A 9,483-nucleotide genomic window follows, 5' to 3' on the forward strand; every position below is an offset into this window, starting at 1 on the left:
TTTTGCATCATTACGTCAGAGATGGCTTCCTGTTTGCAGTCTCATTTTTTGGTCCAGTGGACTCTTGAAAGTCAACAAGGTCAAAATCCTGCAAGTTTTCAAGCTCTATGTTTACTATCCTGAAAAGTTACAAACAAAATGTTGCTATTATTTATCCTTTCAAAAATAGCTGTGAAAGACAGAATGTGCTATTGTTTTTATTTTTTTAAGTCTTGAAAAACTATAAAAAATAAAATGAACAGGCTTTTCTTTTATTCGATTATAGAAGGCGGCTTATGCACGTCGCAAAGCTCATCCCCAACAAGCTGAAATCACTTATCAAAGTTTGCTGATGCTCCCCAATTAATGATGTAATTTTCCACTCTGCTGAGCTGACTTTCTGTGTCCCTCAACATACGGGACAGAAATATTGGAGGGAGAGGAAGGAGACAAAGTTATCACAGAGGCATGTTGCTGGCGGTGTGACAGGGTGTTAATAGGAAGTCCTTTCCTCATGCATCACTGCTGTTTGACCTTCATCACAAGGACAACACACAGCGAACCGTATTTATCATCAGAAAAGAGGGACATTCAATTATTTCCTTTCTTCGCTCTTTATTTTGCTGCTTGTGTCCTTGTGGAGTTTTTTTATTATCATTATCTCAGAGTTACAGTAAAAGCGCCTTCCTCCTGCAGAACTAAACTCAAAGCCCCCAGTCTTTACACCAGTGGGTTCTCAAAGTGGAGGCACCCTGGGGTGCCTTAAGGACAGGCCAAGGGCACAACATGTTCATTATTTGTTGTGCATTTGTAAGGATGTTTCACAACATCAGCAAATTATCACCCACGTTTTACATTACAAAGGGCTACTGTACAAACATGGTGGGTACGAGTCATTTTTATTATCATCATTTTGTTGCTGTCTTTTTACTTTTGATTCTGTATCTTTTATTTTATTTTTTTTAAAGATGCAGGCTTTTCACCTTCCAGTCACCTCCCAACTTCATCATTTAATCATCTTAATTATTCTCAGCAGACTCATCAGCCACCGCCACCACCAGTGTCTGGATTACACGGTGGGATGTATTTTTGTTATTAGCGAACACATACAGTCTCCCTGACGAGTCTGAACATCGATGTCTTTCTGATTAATAATCAAATCAGCTGCTGCAGTGAACAATTATCTTGACTCAATTCTCTCTCCTGTCCTGACTGAGCTAAAATGTCAAAAAGAATAATTTGCTGAGATGACAGAAATTATATTAATTATGTAATTGCCTGCGTTTGTCTGTCTGTCCAGCCATTAGCAAGATAACTCAAAAAGGTTGTTGGGATGATCCAGAAGATCAGATCAGATGATTAGATTTTGATGGTGATCCAGATCAACATGTGGACGGTGTGAATCCAATTAGGAGGGGAGTGAGCTGCTCAGGGGAGGTCTGCGCCCTCAGAGATAATTCATTTTTCTTGCACAACAAATACATTAGCTTCTATTGTTCTTCTGTATTAATTTTTAATCTGCCGTAACTGTTCATTCTGTCAGTGTCGACGCTTTACAATCACTCTTTGGCATCAGCATTTAAATAATATTATTAATAATAATAATAATAATAAGCATGTACATTTATTGTCCGAGATGTTTATAAATTCATTTAAAGTGAAGTGTGTCCATTGATTGGCAACAACCGAACAACAGTTATCACTTCTGAAGAGTTATTTTTGCTGCTGGGCTTTATGTAGGATGTACAGGACTTGACTTGACGACCACACAATGCCACCGTCAAACTAAAAGCAACGTAAAATACAATAAAATAGAAAAATCGCATAGAACTAAAGATAGAAGCGTGAATAAACATACCTCACTGGCTGACCCTTAATTGCTCGGCGTTGCTTAGGGCGTGCATCACAAATTAGCGCACCTGCGGAACCCATTTCCTGAACAAGAGTTCCCACCCTGAAACTTTTAAAACAACTGTAAGCACGTAAAATATGCACAAGGCAAAACTAAAGTAGATAAACCAAAATGATGTCAATAAAAAACTGTTAATAAATTGCCATAAGCTGACACGAGTTGTCCTGAGAGAAATAAGAGGCTAATTTTGTATTTGACGGTAAATGAGGGCGGGGGGGGGGGGGGTCGGAGGATGTAGAAATGTTCGGTACCTTTCAGACTCACAGTGATATTTGAAGGAACAGCTTCAGTAACACTGACAGCACTTACTCTCCCGCTGGGAGCCGTTCGGCAAAGAAACTGAAGGCGGCTATCGACCCGGCGATCGGCTCTGCTCGTGTGCGGGGAGACAAGAGTGCGGAACGGTCCTTTATTCCCCACTAACCTGGTTTTATGGCAGGAGGAGACAGAAAAACTTTACAGTATGCAAGGAAATCAGGGCAGCAGCCAGATCCCCGGTGCAGTTAGCGGCATCGTGCCAAACTGTGAGTCCAGAATCTGGATGCTGCTTTTCTGTCACACCTTTTATCGTCCATCCTGCCGGGGCAACGGCTGTCTGGTAAACCATTTACAGGAGCGTGACCTTTGGGTGATTATAAGCTTCAATGGCTGGCTTTGCTAAACGGACTACAAAATCAGGATTAAGGTCAGAAATATACTATTTTCCAGCAAAAAAAAAACCAACAGAAAAAGGCTGGAAAATGTGGTTTTAGTAGATATTAGCAACGTGTGTGTGTGTGTTGCATTTAATGAAGGAAGGGGTCAACCAATGCCAACCAAGTATGTGTTTAAAAGTTTTGGACAACAGCAGCTCTGACACGGGGGGGGGGGGGAATAAGCGTTCATGGAATCTGTTGATATATTGTAGATCGCTGTTTGCCGAGTTAATCAAGCATCCTAAATCCTTTCCTAAACACGTTGAATATTAAGCGCATATCGTCGTCCACCATCAGAGAATGTTAGTCGGCCGTGAAGAGAGTGTGTCTCTGGGATATCTGTGCAGCTAAGCCCAGGAACGGCACAGGAGAATAAATTAATCGATAATGAAGCGAGCCCAACGCAGACGGCTTCCTTCATTGTGCATCATCACCATAGGCTCATTCTCTTACACAAACACACACACACACACACACACACACACACACACACGCACGCACGCTGTCCGCATGTTTGTGCACAAGCATTGGAGCGCTCTTCGTGTCTCCTTCAGCAGGTTTTAACCGTTGCAGCACAGTCGACATAAATGAGTGACGGGTTTCGCAGCTTTGCAGTAAAAACCTTCGTCTTAAAGGCGATTTGTGGGCCAATGAGAGCCAAGCAGACCCAACAATGGAGCTGATTGGGCTTCCCGTGGAGTTGCTGCATGCGGGGCTCGTGCGCGCCTGTCAAGGCACTCGTGTATTACAAGGGCTCGACCCAGATCACAGACAGACATGATAACGCATGGCAGGCTTGTCCTTTTGAAAGCCCCGCTTCCCACGAGGCTGAATGTCCATTTACCGGCGCTGATGCCCTGATGGCAAAATGGAAAAGGTTGCTCCACGAAGCGTTCCCTTCTAGATTCAGATTTTATTCTTGTTCTCACGGCTGCTTCAAACGGGGCTCAGTCGGCGTCCTGTGAATATGGACTCGTTTAGAAACGTAAAGATTCCTTCGTTAAATTTAAAATGAACTTGAACACAGCAGAGTTCAAGGGGTCACTTGGGTAAGACAACTTATGTGAGGGCTAACATAAGGGCTAACATAAGGGCTAACACCAATGTGTGAGATTTGCAAAGTTTGAAAAAAGTCACGACTTAAATCTCGTTACCAGATTTATGGGCTCACCTAAAGAATGTCGAGCTCAGTTTCCACGGCAGCGGATTATTTCATTCATTAGACGTGGGGACACGCGAGCGTGATATTAAAGATGCTTATCTACGACTTTAAAGGGTCTTTTCACCAAACAAACATCAAATGTTTTATTCAAATAGTCTCATGCGTGAAACTGCACCGCCAGCGCCTCGGCTTTGAGTTAGTCAAAGTTAATGATGCAGAATTCACCGTCTGAGCGTCGACTGACGGCCACGTTCTCCAACCTTCCAGTTTTACATACACATATATATATATATATATACATTTTACAGCTTGTGATTGTTCACTCTGCACGACCATGCGAATGGTAATCCAAGAGTCTGTCTGCTCTGTTGGTCTTTGGTTTTGTGCAGTAATTAAAGTCGAGGGCCTGCAGAGGTGGAGCGAGAGCATGGGGGGGGGGGGGGGGGATAAAGTCGAATCATTCAATATGCAGCTCAACAAACTGCAGAAAGTATAAAATATTTACATCCATCATCATCAACATGTGCAGCATTTATGCTATTATTAGCGTTTCTGTCCCATCAGACTTTGGATTTGCTTCAGTGTAATCAGAAGCGGCTGCTGTATTCATCTTGTCCTCAATTCTGATTACAGGTGTGTGAGCAGAATGCATCACCAGGAGGCGGAGGCATTGGCAGCGGCGCGACTCCTCCTTGGCTGCAGAACAGGAAACGACGGCTGGAGACCATTTCAAACCGAATTCTGATGCTTTTGGGGTTTCTTGTGTTTTCTTTGAGCCGTCAGAGCCACGAGTCGGCGATGCTTCGCAGTACATTTCAATGAGGTGGCATTTAGACACGATAAAAGAATCAATTAGACTGGAGTTATGAGGTGAACATATTTCTGGAGATTGATTTCTAGAGTATGTAGTGCATGTAAACACTTTGAGTGGATTGGTCCATTACGGCGTCTAATGTTCCACCTGAGTGTTAGTGATAGTCAGCGTTTAACCTTGTCGGAGGTAGACCGGGATCCGTGAGGATTTCCTGAAAGGGTTGAGCGTCGCAGGCTCATTTAGAATGACTTCCATTTTTAATGAACTGCTCACAACCCCAGCAGATCAGACACGGAGGACGGTGCACTTAACAAAGCCACAGAGACAGATATGCCTCATAATTGATGCTACGCAAAAGCTCAAGGAATCATGTCATGTTTTTCAGTCAGTTTTGTTTTAATCTTTTTTGTTCTTCCTCCTCCTCAAGCTGCCTCGTCTTCTTTTCAGGTTTACTCCGCTGAGGCTATGATGTCATACATGTTTATATATGCTCTGATCATGTTTACCTGCTGGATCCTTTGGTTTCCACGCAACAGAACTGCAGCTGACTGAATCCACAGGTCACTGGAAGGCAAACGAGCCCACGGATGTTTTTTTTATTTTATTTTTTACATTTTTACAATTCACTCAAGATTCCTCTGGATTTACGACACAATCATTCCCACAGAGGGACGTGTGCAGGCAGATAAGGATCGTATCTCATCCCAGCCAGAAACGATGGAAGGAGAATAACAGGGTTAACTGACAGTGACAGGGGGGGTGAGGGGGTGCCGGAGGAGAGGGTGAGTTTAAGGGAAGGTGGTTTTAACGGCTTTTTTTTTTCTGTCAGCAGTAGATGTCAAACATTAAAAACAAGCTGGGTCCTACAATTCCCAGAATGCAAACCAATGCAAATCATTGACTATACTTTTCCTGTCTCTTAACTCACACCAACTCACCCGACGACCATCCAATCTTTACCCTTGATTGTCTGATATCAGATTGAACATTTACAACAATTAAGCTGCCAAACAAGAGAATGTTTAGTTGGGTTTTTTAAATAATGAAAAACTATCAACATGAATAAAACAGGACAGGCATTCATTTGTGAAAGTCTTTGTGGCAACAGAAGAGGGTTGATGCGCCGTCGGCTCTTACAGGGCAGGAAGGAATAGCAGGGGATATTTGACAACTGATGAATATTGATGTGAGCTGTCTCCACATGGACTTTAATCTGAATAACTCAAACGGATCAGCTTCCATGTGAGCAAGAGAACCAGATCTGGTCCGCTTTGGCCGGTGGGGTGAACTATAGCCCGGAGGGTTCAGGAGGGGGATTATTCCTATATAGCATATGGTCCCTTCCACCTTCCGTGTGGAGGAAGCCCACCGTTCTTGGTTCCCATCCAAGCCGTACAGACTGAAATCGATCATGTTTGAACATGCGGCCCATCCAGCGTCATCTTCATCATGCTCACGATATTCCAGTAATTCATCCACCCAGGCATTGATGTGATGAATGGCTCAGGAAAACGCTTTCCCTGTGGCGACCGTTGCTTCTCTGTGGGTCGGTGCCAAGAACCCTGCTGACCCCCGGTGGTCTGGGATTCATGGTGCAGGAAACAGGACCATGGACAGCGGCAGACATCGTGAAGCCAGTGCATTCTTTTTTTTAACCAGAGCGATCCAGACACCCGTTTGGATATTTAAAAAAAAGATTTTAATCTGGTTTTTCCCCATTTCCTTATAATGGAGGCTTTTTCCAAAAATAATATCATGTAAAAAATTGCTCCAATTCACTCACCTAAAATCACAGTCATAAAGGGGTCTGACATGAATCATCAGGATCTGACCCAGAATGAGGTCAGGAACAAATATGACATTTTAACATCAAAACCCATTTATGGATTCTAGAATCAGTTAAAAATAAACAAACTCTGATTAGCTCTAACTTTTCATGATTGGTGTATAAAGACACCAATAACAATCTAGAACCTTTTGGCGATGATCCAGATCACCATGTGGACGGTGTAAATCCAATCACAAATGAGAATGAGCTGCTTGGCAGAGGTTTGCGCTCCCCGAGAGCTTTTCTAGTTTTACATCTCATCACTCCAGAAATTCAATGTTCTCTAATAAATACTAGATTCTGTACAGAATCTGAACATCTTGCCTCTCGTTTCTACGACAGCTTTTTTTGGCTTTGAGTCTCGTTCCGTAGGAAAGTGTGATTCTTTTATGCAAACATTTGCTCCATCCAACAGAGACCAAAGTCTTACCCTTCAGCAAGTGCAGCTGCTTTGTGAGCGACGCCTGTGCCAATAACAGAGGCCTTTGCTGCAGCGCGCAGTCGGTGGAGTATGTGAAGCGAAGACTTTGATTAGCCCAGAGGCTCTGCGGGGAATTCATCCGCTGCCAGCAATCAATGACCGGGCAGAAAAGCACGCCGATCAGTTTTATCGCTTTCTCCTTGCATTTGTTTTTATCGCGGGCATCATCGCCAGCCATACAATATCGCCTCTCCAGGCGGTGTCCATAATGTTTGTCCAGATGGTTGATATATATCCCGTCACCCAGAGAGGATCACTTTATTCTCTCCTCTCAGGGTTGACATTTTTGTTTTTGGGTGAAATGTCACATGACCTATTGGATGGAGTGGTGACATTTTGGACTGATAGATCAGGACAGACCTTAAAGCCTTTTCAGATACTGAGATCTAATGACGTCCCCTCAGGGTCAGCTGTCCTTTGTCTCTGCTGATAATTAGCAAGTGTGAGCGACTAAACAGATTTTACACCCACTGAAAAATTAGCATGTTGAAGTCCTTGTCTTCGACAACGATGGTCTTGCGTCATTAGAGCGGCCATGTTGTCCCCTTCTGTTTTGACTCTAATACTCTAATAATTGGGAGAAGCGTAACCCAACCCTTTATAAATGGGCTTTTAATCATAGCATAATGGCTGCTGTTTAATCAGTGATGTCTAAAGATGAGACTTTCATAACCCGAGAAGCTTTTCTAACACTCAGAAATCCACCCAACGGCCTTTAAACTCAAAATTAGAGACACCGGTGGCTGATGGATTGCAAACTTTATCTTTGGGTTTACTGTAGCCAACCTCAATTTGTGGTCTGCTATAATCATGAAATGCTCAATTTTAAATCAGAAATCTGATTCGCATTTTGGAAACAATTACAAGTCAAAATGATTAAACCAGCAACAATCTACTTGAAAGGTAATGTTTATTTTACACCAAACCAAAAATTGGTGAAAAAGATAAATTCCCAGTTACGACATCAGCGACAAGTGCATCTCAGGAAGATAGTAATGCTCCAAAACGCAGACAAGAAAAGCACCAATAAAAGCACAGTTTCTGAAGTCTACATTTAAACATTCAAACACTAACAACCAGTCACCTTTAAAAGACAAAGGCAGCACATGTCAAGAAAATAATTCCATTTCAACTTACGATAATGCTTCATCTGGTGTAGAAAATGCAGTAAAACCAACCTCCCAGCACCACTCATGTTCTCACACACACACACACACGCACGCACACACACACACACACACACACACACACACAGAGTGCTGGTACATAAGAGCCAATTTAATCATCAATCCCATTACCACAACATTAAAATCAATTACATGTAATAAATATCAGTGAAAGCACCTATAAAGCTGAAATGTGTTTAACTGATCCGTCCTGTGCAACACGTAAAAAAAGGAAAAGCCCATTAAAAACATCAGAATACCAACATCAGACCAGCGAGAACCGTAAAAGCAGCTGCCAAATGAGGAAATCGCTGCTTTTCTGCGCTAGTATGTACAAGCCGGAGTATATATACACACAACAGGTCGCCGTCGTAAGAACCGTATAAAAGTTATTAAGCATTTGAGCCTGTAACAGAATTTGATCAGTACAAATGCATCGCGGTGACCAGAGGTCGAGGCGCCGGGCGTGAATGAGCGGTGAATAGATTCTCACCGCATCAACTCGGGCTGGATTTGAGGCGGCTGCAAACGTCTCCGGCCCGACGGAGGGACTGTAATACCGTATCAAAATTCACACGCCTGCCTGAGGCGAAGCTCGCACACAAACAACCAGAATGGATTTCTGCTCCCGTCTTAGTGCAAACATTCAAGCCGCACTCGAGCATTAGAACACTCAGGGTGGCAGTTCCTTAGTCCTTATAGTTCATTAACAGATTAGCATGCTAAAAGGCTTCTGGACAATAACGCAGGTAATTTACAGCGAGAATGGCAAGAAATCTTTCCATCGCAGCTTCTGTGACTTTCTGCCGGACACTGCCGTACTGTAACCGCTTCACGATGAGCCGTCCCTAAAATGATCTCGCGCTCCAACGTTGTGTTGCCTGGAATCTGTAGAGTCGGTAGCGTACTGGAGGCGAGAGAGAAGACTCGCTCGCACGACAGAACGATTCATACTTTGCGGTCTCGAAGGTTATAATGTACCAAAAATGCATTTTTCCGTTGCAATCGGTACTTTCCTGGAATTAGCTTTTTCTTTTACAACTTGATCATTTACATTCCCTGGGAAAAGTGCAAACAAAAATGAGGAAAAACCTTTTTTTTTTAAATTCACAAATCTAATGATTTCCTCTTTTTTTTTGCGTTTAACAACAGTGAACAAAACACGACAACTAAATACTAAACTTGCTAATTTCTATGCCGAATTTCTATTTTCTATGTGCAATTCATTTTTCCCCTTCGCTGTTTATATGGCTTCTGCTCATGTATGGCTCCTTTTTCCCTTTTTTCCTACAAAGTCAGGCACCGTTTGTTGCTCAGAGTGAAAATAGGAAAGTGTCTCTTTAAATTTTAGTATCACCATAATACGGTGGGTTTTCTCTTTTCTTTCCCAAGGCTCAGTCCTTTCCTACAGCATCTACTAAAGGGAAAAATGCTTCCTTTGGGAAG

The sequence above is a fragment of the Brachionichthys hirsutus genome, chromosome 10 (genome assembly GCF_040956055.1).
Source record: "Brachionichthys hirsutus isolate HB-005 chromosome 10, CSIRO-AGI_Bhir_v1, whole genome shotgun sequence".
Classification (NCBI taxonomy): domain Eukaryota; kingdom Metazoa; phylum Chordata; class Actinopteri; order Lophiiformes; family Brachionichthyidae; genus Brachionichthys; species Brachionichthys hirsutus.